Source organism: Pantherophis guttatus, chromosome 8, assembly GCF_059756535.1.
Source record: "Pantherophis guttatus breed Tessera chromosome 8, ASM5975653v1, whole genome shotgun sequence".
NCBI lineage: Eukaryota > Metazoa > Chordata > Lepidosauria > Squamata > Colubridae > Pantherophis > Pantherophis guttatus.
The window spans coordinates 51,509,976-51,523,790 of NC_142070.1; the positions used below are offsets into that span (position 1 = coordinate 51,509,976).

The 13,815-nt window shown below is 37.4% G+C and overlaps 1 long non-coding RNA gene across 3 annotated transcripts in view; it reads left to right on the forward strand.

Moving 5' to 3' along the window:
- The window catches only part of LOC117654599 (uncharacterized), a 59,924-nt gene extending 47,095 nt beyond the window's left edge, over positions 1-12,829 (forward strand). For 2 of the 3 annotated variants that reach the window (XR_015729151.1, XR_004588338.3), the window contains exons 2-3: positions 11,466-11,596; positions 12,364-12,828. This is a non-coding gene — a long non-coding RNA (uncharacterized LOC117654599). Of the gene's footprint in view, positions 1-11,465; positions 11,597-12,363 lie in introns of all 3 variants that reach the window. The other variant, XR_004588339.3, reaches the window with a different exon arrangement.
- The last annotated feature ends 986 nt before the right edge of the window (positions 12,830-13,815 follow it).

The following is a 13,815-nucleotide window of genomic DNA, read 5'->3' on the forward strand; positions in this document are numbered from 1 at the left end:
CAGGCTGATAGCATCAATGCCACGCCACATTGAGGCAGTAATTGATGCAAAAGAGGCCCAAACCAAGTACTGAGTACATATGCATGCTTATACTTTTCAGAGGTCCGATATTGTTCTATGTACAATCCTTGTTTTATTGATTTCATGTAATATTCTAATTTTCTGAGATTGTGAATTTGGGGTTTTCATGAACTGTAAGCCATAATCATTAAAATTATGACAAATCAAGGCTTGAACTATCTCGCTTTGTATGTAATGAGTCTATCTCATATATTAGTTTCACCTTTTAAGTTGCATTACTGAAATAAATGAACTTTTGCACGATATTCTAATTTTTTGAGTTTCACCTGTATTCATCTTCCATTCATGCCTAACACCATTGATCCATTTCCATATATTTTTTCTCACAAAACTAGATTTCCATAAGCATAATAAAAATATTTTCATTCATGAGCATTCTCAATTTATAATTGAGAACATTGCTTCTAATTGTTTGTAATCACATATTTGCTTGTGCTGAACCTGCCTTTAGTCATAGCCACCCCAACGATGCCCTTGAAGTGATGTCCCAGTGCCTGGAGGCTGTGCGGATCTGGATGGGGACTATCGGGGGCGAGTCTTTGGCCCCCGTGGAGAGGGCGTGCAATCTGGGAGTCCTCCTGGATACACAGCTGTCCTTGGAGGAACATCTGACAGCTGTAGCCAGGGGGACCTTCTGTCAGGTTCGCCTGATTCGCCAGTTGCGGCCCTTTCTTGATCGGGATTCCCTGTGCACAGTCACTCATGCCCTTGTCACCTCTCGCCTGGACTACTGCAATGCTCTCTACATGGGGCTCCCCTTGAAGAGCACCCGGAGGCTCCAACTGGTCCAGAGTGCAGCCGCGCGGGTAGTCACAGGAGCCGCATGGTGCTCCCATACAACACCTCTCCTCTGTGAGCTGCACTGGCTCCCAGTGGTCTTCCGGGTGCACTTCAAGGTGTTGGTTATCACCTTTAAAGCGCTCCATGGCATAGGACCTAGTTATCTTTGAGACCGCCTGCTGCTACCGATGGCCTCCCATCGACCTGTGCGCTCCCACAGAGAGGGCCTCCTCGGGGTGCCATCAGCCAAACAATGTAGGCTGGTGACCCCCAGGGGGAGGGCCTTCTCTGTGGGGGCACCTACTCTCTGGAATCAGCTGCCCCCAGAGATAAGGAGAATCCAAGACCTCGGTGCCTTCCGCCGTGCCCTTAAAATCTTCTTTTTCCAGCAAGCCGGGCTGGCCTAACATTTTTAAAAATGTTTTTAATTGTTTGTTATTGTTTTTAATCATGGGGCCAAATTTATATATATATATATTAATTGTATTTTAATGTTTGTAGTTTATGTTTTTACTTGGCTGTTCACCGCCCTGATTTCTCAGGGAGAAGGGCGGTATACAAATTTAACAATAAATAAATAAATAAATAGCATCATGCTGACTTTTCAGGTTTCAGTGAATTCAGTGAGTTCCCAACAAAACAGATTGTATTGTTCTATTGATAAAAAGCTGAGAATAGGTGTTATTGTTTGAAAGGAAATAGACTTTGTAGGAAAGAGGGGTAGATATGTAGTGGTGAAGAGTAAAATGGTAAAAACCACCTAAGACTTCTCTGGCACTTGACAATGGGAGAAGCTTGAAATAGATTTGATAATTGGCAGGTAAAATGTCGAATGTGAACTTTTTGTGCTGAAAGGAAGGAAACTATTTCATTCTATTGAACACAGAATTTTACCTCCATACAGTTTACAAGCATAAAAAATAAATACTGTAAGTTTAAAAGAAACAATTTATGTGTGAAAATAGATGACAATTTCATAAAGAATTAAAGATTAGGGCTTGATACAAAGAGCCATTTTTTCATTTTTTTTCTAATATCACTAATGTTCAGTTTAATTGAAGATTGCAATATTGCTTCAATTTAAATTTTTACTTATTTATCATTTTTAAAAAACAGCAAAAAAGCAAGCAAAAGAAGAAATTGAAAAAGAAAAAGAATTTATGCAAATATATATTCCATATACTGCTAAAACTGTCCTGTTTGTTTGTCTGCTTGAAATCTTTAATTGGGTGAAATGGTGCATAGTAGGGCAAAAAGTTTTTGAATAAAAGTTCCTCAAATGGGCTAACTAAAATAATGCATCCAAAATCCCGGACTCATTGCTCCCATGAGATTAAAATTTCAAGCATCTTCAAATACACCAGTTGTATTGGCAAAGTTGTGAGGCACTGCTTTGATCAGCTGCAATCAGCTGCAGTCATGTGATTGTGGTTTCTGACACTTCTTGTCAGCTTCCCACAAGAAAAGTCACTCTGGGGAAACTGGAAGCGTCGTGGCGAGGCCTGTTGGAAAAATAGCAGGCTTTGATGAACTCCGTGAAAATCCAGCTGGACAAACCAGCGCTGGGGGGGTCTTTGGACTGGAACCGTCCTGTAGGGATGGTGAAGAAGGAGAGGCATGTCAGATGACTAAGAGGAACAGGCAAGTTCCTCGAATGGTCGGAGGCAGCACTTCGGACTGGTGGCATGGTTGGTGGCCATTGTAAAATGACTGCTCTGAAGCTGGGGCAACAGCTTTTGTACTAAGTTTTTGTACAGGAGTGGTGTTTGAACAGACTGCTGATACTGGGTGAGTGATTGGCCAATCCACAGGTAAAAGAAAATTTCGAATTGGAACAAGGTGTCCTGGAGCTGAAATGAGTGGCTAATTGGCACTTGGGAAATTCTATGGAGGGAGAAGAACAAAGAGTAGGGTAGAATACTAAAGCCCAAGAAAATTTTTGTATCTATAATTGGATTTGGAGAAACTAAAAATAATAAAAGAAAAGAATCCGAGGAAAAGTATTTTTTATGTGGATTTAAAATATTTTTGACAGCTTTGACATTTAGTTGTTTGAGAATATTGTGGATTTGAGAGAGACATCTGCTGGCAGAAAGAGAATACTACAATATTTGTTGGAAGATAGAAGAGAAAGTACAGCTGTGACCTTGACTACTAAAAGATAATTTGGAAACTGGGGGAACTTTTAAGAAGTATTTGTCTTTCTACATTGCTTGGCTTTGATTCTCAATGGCTGTGGAAGATAACAAATCTTTAACTTGGAATGGACTTGATAAATACTAGAATTGAACATTATTTGAAAACAAAAAGAGACTATATGGATTATAAATTTTAATTAAATGTGACATAATTCAAAAGTGTTAACGATTTTTTAAATTGGCAATATGGAGTCCTGGATGTGTGATGAATTAATTGAAATGTTTAAAAATATGTGTGAATCCTTAAAGTCAGAAATTTTGCTGGAACACACAGAACAGGAAATAGGCTGGTAAAAGAGAGCATAAATGAAGAGCAAGAAAATAATATTGAAGGAAAAGGAATTGAATGCAAAAAGCAGTTAGATGATTTCACTGGGATTTACAATGACAGAAAAAAGAGTGGATGGGAGGAACATCCCCCCAAAAAAGAATCAATCAAAGGATAAAGAGGGAGATAGTGGAAAGAGATTAGGAGAACTACTTGAATAATATATCTAAAAGTGAGAAAAAGGATTTGGAAGAAAAGATATAATAAATATAAAAAGAAAAAGAAAAAGAAGTTAAGAGAATGGGATAAAAGGAGAAAAGAAGTGGAATTTTGGAGAGATCAAGAGAAAATGGTTAAAGAAAGGAAGATTAATGGAAAGGAGGAAGGGAAATAAGGTACATACTAGTAGATTTAAGGGAACTGTATTAATATTATTAATTGTGGGTGGTCAACTAAATTAAAGGGTTTTAAAGTAAGATTTGAATATGATGTATATTGCTTACAGTAAAACAATAGCAGATGAAATGTGAAATGGCAATTTGGTTTAATTTTGAAGACAATTTAGATTAAGAGACAAAAGTTGAAATGTTAAAAAGTGGGATGGGGATTTTGAGAAATATATTCTGTAATGGAAAAATAAGATAATTAATTGATGTTATTGTAAGAGATTAGGTATTAAGGGTGGATAGTGATACTGTTTACGTATTATGTATAAAGAAAAAATTAAGATAAGATAAAGAAGCATGAAAAAAGAACATTATGGCTGAAGTTGGAAACATATAAAATGGGAAAAAAGAATAATATGGTAGAAGCTGAAATAACAAGATATGGTAAAAATGATTAATTTGTGATAAAGAATTATATAAAAGAAATGAATATGGAAAAAATGGGAAGATTGGAATAGATTATAATGATTAATATATATAAGATGTACAAGATGTGACCCGGTCAACACTCTGTTCATAAAATATATGTGATGAAAGAAAAATTATAATAAAACTTGTTTACAAAAAAAGAAAAGAAAAAAAAAGAAAAGCCACTCTCCCTCCCACTGCTTTTTTGCCTGTCATAGTCATTCGGTTTATCTAAAGGATGACCCAATATTCAATTACATATAAGTATACTTTATTATTTTAAAAATGTAAGAATTGTTAAGTTAAGTGCCAAAACTTCCATTATTTGTTGGCTAAGGAAAAGAGAAAAAAAGAAAAGCTTTTGTTCTAGTTTTCTATCAGTTCATATAAATCTTTCAATTTCAAGATCTTCTTGTCAGATCCATAAGAGTGATACTGCCAATCAATTGGGAGAAGGGGGAGACTTGGATTCGATTTAATAGCATTGCCTGTGTCAACAGATACTTTACAACCTATATCCTGGCGCCAAAGAACCCTGAGATCCTCCTAACGTGGAGGAATGTTTATGGTAGCCATGTGGGTTGTTTCACTTTAAAGGATAACGGTGTGAATACATGTTTGTTAGGGTTCTCAGGGAAACTAGTAAAGAAAACATTTAGCCAACATGTGTGTATTGGCTAAAATCTGCATTCTGACTTAAAGGGAGGGGTCTCTATTGCTTTAATCCTACTTGTCTTGCCTAAGGGTATTCAGATCTTGCTTTAACTGGGTTGCTATCACGTCTGCTTAATAAAAGGTTCCTTTTGAACGACTACATTTCAGGAGTTTTTACTTTCTTAAGTTGGAAGGAGAGGCAATCATTATAGAAAGCAAGATCTGCAAAACGGTCAACCCAGAGAAGCAATCTTTGCTCTACTGAGGGGACCTTGCAAACTATGTCTGAACAAAGCAGAGAACTGAGAGAAGCTGAATGTGGGGGGAGACATCAACTGCCACCCAGTCAGATGCCTGTTTCGTATGCCCCATCGGAGAGGATGAGGTAACCCTGGAGAATCCTGAAAATCCCCGCTGGTAAATTGGCATTGGGAAGAAAGATAGCTGGGATGAGAGAACCAGAGGGGTTTCATCGAGCCAGCCCGACCAAAAATCACAGCTTCAGTGCTATTTAGAGAGAAAAAAGATGGCTCAAAACGTCTCTGTGTTGATTTTTGTACCCTGAATGTGATCAGTGTGGAGAACATGTACCTCCTCCCCCTTATGAAAGATATGCTATCACAGTTTGCTAAAGGGAAAAAATTTTCAAAGTTGAATTTAGGGGAGGCTTACTACTGTGTCAGAATTAAGGAGGGGGACAAGTGGAAAACGGCATTTAATACCCCCCTTGGGTGCTAGCAATTCAAGGTGCTCCCCTTTGGGTTAGTGCAGTGTTTATGCAGTTAATAAATGAAGTGCTACATCAGCATTTGTATAAGGGGGTCCTGGTCTACTTGGACGACATTTTAATCTATACCGAGACCAAAGCAGAACATGTAAAACTAGTCAGGGAGATTTTAAACTCAGTTCTGCCAAACTTTATGCTAAACTTTCTAAATGTGAATTCCACCAAGAGAAGATTGACTATTTGGGGTACCACATTTCACACCAGGGGATAGAAATGGATCCTCTAAAAGTGCAGGCTATACTTAATTGGAAACTTCCATGCACACGTAAACAGTTACAAAGCTTCCTGGGTTTTGCCAAGTTTTACACCCAGTTTATCCTGCTTTCACTCAAATTGCCCTCCCCATCACCAAGCTCTTAAAAACGAAGGGGGAGGGCAACCCTAAACTGAAGCAGCCGTTGAACTGGACTATGGAAGGTGGCATTTGAAAAACTTAAACAGCTGTTCTCAGCAGAACCAATTCTAAAACACCCAGACACAGAGAAACCATTTGTCATACAAGCAGATGCCAGTGATGTGGCAATAGGAGCGGTCCTGCTTCAGAAAAATGAGCAAGACCAATTACAACCATGCACTTACACATCCAAAAAGTTGAATGAGACTGAGCAAAGGTGGGCCATTTGGGAGAAAGAGGCTTATGCAATTTGTTGGACATTGTTAACCTGGAGACACTTCTTAGAAGGCAGTAAGACCCCTTTTGAAGTCTGGACTGATCATAAAAATCTAGAAGCCCTAAAGACCCCAAGGAAACTCTCCCCAAAACAAGTATGATGGGCTCAGTACTTTAAACAGTTTGATTTTACTCTAAAATACCTCCTGGGGGGGAAAAACTTTCTGGCAGATGCGCAATCCAGAAAACCACAATACAATAGTGCGAAGTCAGACGTAATCAACCCATAGTACAAAACAATCAACTAGCCACTAAAGTAATCACCAGATCCCAGGCAAAACAAGAAACATTGACGGACAATGACACCACCCAAACTTTTAAACAAGCATTGGCCACCAATGAATGGTTTTTGAACCATAAATCCAGCTGTCTGATGAAAGAAGACTTGGCTTGGGTGGGAGGGAAGTTGTATGTTCCAGCCAGCCAAAGACTATGCTTAATGGTAAGGTGCCAAGACTCCAAATTAGCTGAACATTTTGGGTTTGTGAAAACTTTACACCTGATTAAAAGACAATTTTGGTGGCCATCACTAAAAAAGGACATAGCTAGCTGCCCCATTTGTGCAGCAGCAAAAAGTCGTCAGGGGAAAACCCCAGGTCTATTGCAGAAGGTAGCTGAGCCTTCAGTGCTATAGAGAGAGATTGCTATGGATTTCATCGTAGAATTGCCAAATAGTGAGGGAAATACTGTTATTTGGGTCGTGACAGACCTGTTTTCAAAACAGGCACATTTTATACCTTGCCAAAAGATCCCAACTGCTAAAAGTTTAGCCAAATTATTCCTAATACACATTTATCGACTTCATGGAGCTCCACAAAGGATCATCTCCGACAGGGGTTCAATTCACCTCCAAATTTTGGAGGACATTTTTGGACTTACTTGGTACTGGCCAGGAGTTGAGCTCCTCCCACCACCCGTCTACTAATGGAAATTCTGAAATTTTAATCTCGGTGCTAGAACAATATCTAAGATGTTTTATTAATTTTCAACAGGATAACTTTTGCCTTTTGCTGAAGTTGCATTTAATAATGCTGTACATTCAAGCACTGGTTTTACCCCTTTTAGAGTAGTGACAGGCCAGGATTTCAGTCCCATGCCTGAACTACCTACAGAAGAACCCACCATCCCCTCACTTAAGGAGTGGATGGATAATTTTCAAAACACATGGCCAGTGGTTAGATTAGCCTTAAAGGAACCTAGAGAGGCTTTTAAAATTCAAGCTGACAAGAAAAGGATGGAACCCAAACCTTTTCATGTTGGAGACAGAGTATACTTACCTACAAAATTCCTGAAATCATTACAACCATCGATGAAACTAGGGCCAAATTTCATTGGTTGAACTACTCCTTCCAAAGACAGTCAGGCAAGTCCACCTAGTATTCCGTATCAGTTTAGTCAAGCAAGAAGTAATCTCATCCCTCAAACCACCTGCATCTACATCATCTGTTCCCATCATGATTGAAGGTGAACAACAGTTTGAAATCAAGGAAATCCTTGACTCTAGGACCCACAGAGGGAAAATCCAAGACTTAGTCACTTGGAAACATTTACCATCTGCCCACAATGAATGGGTTGCTAAACATCATGTTAGGGCTCCAACCTTACTGAGAAAATTTCACTCCCAATACCCTAACAAACCTTGTTAATATACTATCACAAAATTTTGTTTATATTTGTTTTCTTTTTTACAGGTGGACCCTTTCATTTTCTAAGGAGGGTAGCATGCCAGATCCCTAAGAGTGATACTGCCTATCAATGGGAGAAGGGGGGGGCTTGGATTTGATTTAATAGCATTGCCTGTGTCAACAGATATTTTACAACCTATATTCTGGCGCCAAAGAGCCCTGAGATCCTCTTAACATGGAGGAATGTTTATGATAGCCATGTAGGTTGTTTCACTTTAAAGGACAATGGTGTGAATACATGTATGTTAGGGTTCTCAAGGAAACTAGTAAAGAAAACATCTTCACACTTGTGTATTGGCTAAAATATGCATTCTGACTTAAAGGGAGGGGTCTCTACTGCTTTAATCCTACTTGTCTTGCCTAAAGGTATTCAGATCTTGCTTTAACTGGGTTGCTATCACTTCTGTTTAATAAAAGGTTCCTTTTGAATGACCACGTTTCAAGAGTTTTTTACTTTCTTAAATTGGAAGGAGAGGCAATCATTACACTTCCTGTCAATCTCTCTAATTTGTTTGCCTTTTACATCTATTTTAGTTTATAACCAGCACTACTGTAATAAGTTTGGATTAAAAATATTAAATTATTGAAAAATTGTGTTTTAATACTTTGTTGCTGAAACAAACAGCTGTTGTTGAAAAACAGCAACAAAATATAGACTTGTTTTCCTAACAGACATTTTTCTTTAGGATTGTTTGGGAAATGTTCAAAGCATTTATTCATGGTTACATAATATAATGGATTATTCATAATACAGTTACGCTTCTTGAAAGAAAAAGTTACATGAATCAAAATGTGGGCAACTTGAGTCAGAAGTAAAGGAAGATTTAAAATGAATGATATCAATGAGCTCAGGTTTAAAATCATGATTTTTAGGTATAAGGGATTCTCAGAATGCATAACTCATGTAATGTGTTGTAAAACTAATGAAACAAATGTATTGAGAATTTATAAAAAAATATATAAATTATTAGCATATTGTTTTAAACTTTTACAGAAATTCAGATGAACTATAATAAAAATAGTTTTTAATTTTTGAATCTTAAAAAACAGAACTCTTGTTCATATGTTGATACAGTGAGAGGGAACGTAGAAACTTCTTTAAATGTGATAAATATTCCAAATATCATAAATATAGTTACATCATTGATTTCTGCTCTACTATTAGATTTTGATCTGGCTAACATGGCTATTATTGTGTTATGATTTTATCTGACACTTGGTTCTGTCTTTTGTAAATACTATCTTGTGATTGTTCAATTACTGAGATATGGTCACAAGATAGAATTATAATAATTCCAGGCAGGTTGGTATGCTACAAACATATATCTCACCATTTCAGGTTATTACACCATTTTTTCCTATTAATCTGTTTCTTGTCCAAGGTACTTATCTCTAAAGCTCATCCATTTTGTAAAATAGAACAAAAAACTGTGGTTTCAAAAGAGTGATTTTTGTGCTATTCTAACTTTAACTTCATGCCTAACGTATTGTGAAGTTACTTTTCTTTTAGCTTCCACAATTTATTTAATGGGAAATGTCTGGCCTGGATATATCTACCTACCTTAGAAACAATGTCTTAGTGGCTTCAGTGAATGGAAGACAACTTTGTTTTTCTATATAACCATCTAGAGGACTATATTTACAATTACATTTTTTTTCATAATACTAGAAATACAAATGCATTGGTAGTGAACAAGAAGATTACTTGCAAATCAAGTACGAATTAATCATCTTTCACTAAAGAAACTCAACTTGATGCTTTCTTGATGCTGTAACATGATTATGTTGGGATAAATAATTGTTCAGGAGGTTTTGTGGTTGGTTTCTTTTCCTTCCTTCCTTCCTTCCTTCCTTCCTTCCTTCCTTCCTTCCTTCCTTCCTTCCTTCCTACCTACCTACCTACCTACCTACCTACCTACCTACCTACCTACCTACCTTCCCTTCTTTTTGCTTCAGGACTTGAATCCCAAGTGCTAAGTCTCAATCATTTTCCTTGTGTCTTCTTGTAATTTTTTTCTCTATCTCTATTGTATTTGTCCAGCTCTGACATTTAATGGTCCCTAATTTCACACTAGATTTTTTACACTCTATTTTCATCTCATAGGTAACTGTAAAATTTCAGATAAAACAGGCTCTTTGGCTCAAGCTTTTTGGGGAAGTGTCTTTTTTATGTAATTTATCCTTCAAATTACCCCAAATCTTTATCTTGTTTTTATTAATTACAATTTTATTTGAGTAAAAAAAAAGCTGTATTTTCCATGTCATATGTAAGCAATTGCTTGGCTGTAAAAAATGATATTTCATTAGAGCATTTTCAATTCTTTTGGCTACAGAACCTTTAATCTTCAAAGTTATTATAGTTTTGGCACCTTCCACTTTATGTGGATTTATATTGCATTGCATATTCAGATGCCCTTTACATTTCTGTATTTGATGGTTGTGTCCTTTAATATTTCTTTAAATTAAACTTTGAAAATGCACACAAAAGAGCAGAAAAGGTGGGAAAAACAGACTTTTCTATCACTGATTTGCTCTCTGCATTATCTACTTGTCATTTGCTTAAAATGTTTTGGAGAACAGGCTAGATTCTTGCAAAAAATTGGCTTTTGAAATTAGTATGTGCACATCTTTTATACAAATACTATTTTTAACATAGCCTGTAGCATATTTCTGAGTTGTATTAATCAATTTGCAATAAATCTGACTCTGTGTCTGCCTTAGATTTAAGATATTATCATTTGGTTCCAGTAGACAAAAGCCAAAACCATGAGGATTCCCAGATTTTTCTCAAATGTCTTTTCAACCAAGCACGCTGATGGGAAACAATGGTATTTCATATAAGATCAACTATGTTTCTGAAGCTACCTGTAATTCCTAAACGTTTGAGTAGCTAAATATATTAGTGAAATTTTGAATATATCTATAAGAGGCAATTATAACTATTCAAATACACAGTAGTTTTAAAAGACTTAGAATATTCTAGTTTTAAAAGACCTAGAATACAACTGAGAACTCAGCATATCAGAAACATTGGCAGTGTTTGCATTTAATGTGCATTTAGTATTAAAGAATCTTTGTTGAAACAGTTGGCTTTACAATAAATATCTTAATCATAAATTCTGATAGCTACTTGGCTGTTTAATTTATCCAAGCTGATACACTTTCGGATATAAAGGTTTTACATGCCCTGCCCAAAGACGTTGAGTAAAACAACTTTGATATCCAATAATACAATATGCCAGTGGATGAGTTTTGATACAAGTGAATTTGTTGTCATACTTATGTGATTTAATATAAATGTCACCTCAAGATGGCACCTCTGAAGGCAGCCTCAGTAAAATGCTTTATTGTAGTTTTGATGTTTTTTATTATTTTCTGTATCTTTCTAAGAATTTCATATTCAAGAATTGAACTTTTGAATATCAAAGAATGGTCTTCACATAACAAACAGCTTTCTGGGACTATTCCTCCCTTCTTTTCAAATGCAGAGGAACTTCTGACTGAGGGAACAGCAGTTATCTCTTTTGGCCTGGTGGAAATGAAGAAGCAGAAAAAGAACAAAAGGAGCAGGAAAAGAGGCAAGGGAGGAAGCATATTACAAAGGCTCAGGAAGTATGGGGTAAGCAAATCTCCCTTCCCCTGTCTGCATTTAACTAATCTTTGCTCACTAGTAAATAAGGTAGATGAACTCCCACTCTTAAATAGAAACAATGCAGACTTTTCTAATTCAGCAGCCTTCTGCTTCATTGAAATATGGCTGAACAGCTCAATTAATGATAGCTGCCTACAAATTCCAGAATTTCAGATTCAGAGAGCAGATAGAATTGCAGAAACATCTGGTAAAAAAAGGGAGGAGGTCTCTGCTTTTATATAAACAACTGATGGTGTAAAAATGTAATTACACTGAAAAATTTTTATGACAAGGACTTAGAGACATTATTTATCAATTGCAAACCATTTTATTGCCAGGAAGAGTTTTCTTCATTTATTCTGGCTGTTTCATACATTCCACCCAAAGCTTGCATAAGAAATGAATTACAGAGTCTAGCTGACCAGATTCTGTGGGCTAAAAAAAGCTACCCAGACTCCTTTCTTATTATGTAGGAGATTTCAACAGTGATAACTAACTTAAGCCAACAGTTGCCAAAATACATTCCGCATGACAACTATCTTACTAGAGGCAATAATATTTTAGATCACTGCTACACAACATTAAATAATGCTTATCAGTCTTCACCACAAGCAGTATCGGACAATTATCACTGTATGATTCACCTTGTACCTCTTATAGACAAAGGCATAAAACCATAAACCAATGATTAAATCAATGAAAGTCTTAGATTGAGGAGGCAAAGTTAAAACTACAGGCTTGTCTTGACTCTACAGATTGGAATATTTTTGAAGCTACCTCTGAAGACTTGGATGAACTCACAGATACTGTGACATCATATTCAGTTTTTGTGAAGACCTGTGTGTGCCAACTAGAAAACTGTGAATAAACAGTAACAACAAACCTTGGTTCACAGCTAAACTCAAACAGCTACGTCATGCCAAAAAGGAAGCCTACAGAAAAGGACTTGTATTAATAAGGGAGATCAAAGCAGCAAAAAAAAAAAAAAGCTACTCTGAAAAGCTGAGGAATCAGCTCTCAACAAATGAACCAGCAAATGTGTGGAAAACCCTTAAAGACATCACTGGCTACAGCAAACCTCCTTTTCATCCTGAAGGAAATTGACAATTTAATTTATTTTTAACTTTTATATCGTATGTTATTTTAATTCTCGGCTGTTCACCGCCCTGAGTCCCTTCGGGGAGAAGGGCGGGATATAAATTTAATAAATAAATAAATAATAAATAAATAAAGGATGAACTTGATCAAACACAGGTAAGAGTTGCTATTAAGGCCTAACTTGTGGTGCTTTGTGCGGCGAAGTGTAAATATTTCTCCACACTAATTGTGTTTGCAGATAATTGCCCAGCGACCCTCTTTAAGGTGAGCTGCCTCCTCCTGGGGAAGGAAGAGATTGACGTCCTCCTGAAGGGGCACTCTGAGGAATTTGTGTGTGCTATCCTGCTTCACTTCCTTTCTCTATGGCCGCTCTCAGTCAGTATTGATAGGAAGGGAGAGATCCAGCCCTCGCCCACTGCTTTGCAAGGTCCCATGGGGCTCAGTACTCTCTCTGCTCCTGTCCTACATTTATATGAAGCCATCGGGTAAGATCATCCGTCACCATGGATTGAGGTATCATTAATTTGCTGATAATACTCAGCTGTATGTCTCAGCCCATGTGTCAGCGTTCCAGAAAACCGCCGAATCCCAGTAAAGACATGGAAGCAGGCATTTTCCAAAGTTCTCTTTACTAGAAATAGGTAAACTGGCACATCTGAGAAATCCCAAATCTGAAAAGCCCGGGCTTTCCTTCAGTCATACAAAGCTCCCAAGACCACCCCCTTTCTCCTCAATCGATCACATGCTCCAATCAACATCCATTCCACCTTGACCCAACACCTGACCCTCCTCCTCCAGATGCTGGATCACCCTGACCTTGACCGATAAGACTGCTTGACTGCTATTATGTCTACTAATTCCCCTCTCCTAAATCCCCCCTCCTACTTTCCCACACATGAGGAGGTGGCAGCATTGAAGCTTCCAGCCTAATATGGCTTCCAAGGCTGACACCATGGTGAATTAAGTGATGCCATGTCCTCCCACTTGCAGTGTCTGGAGACTGTTAGAGGCTGGATGGGGAGCAAAAGGTTGAAACTGAACCCTGGCAAGACTGAGTGGCTCTGGGTTTGAGGTTCTTTGGCCCATAGAGAATTGCCACACCAAGTAGA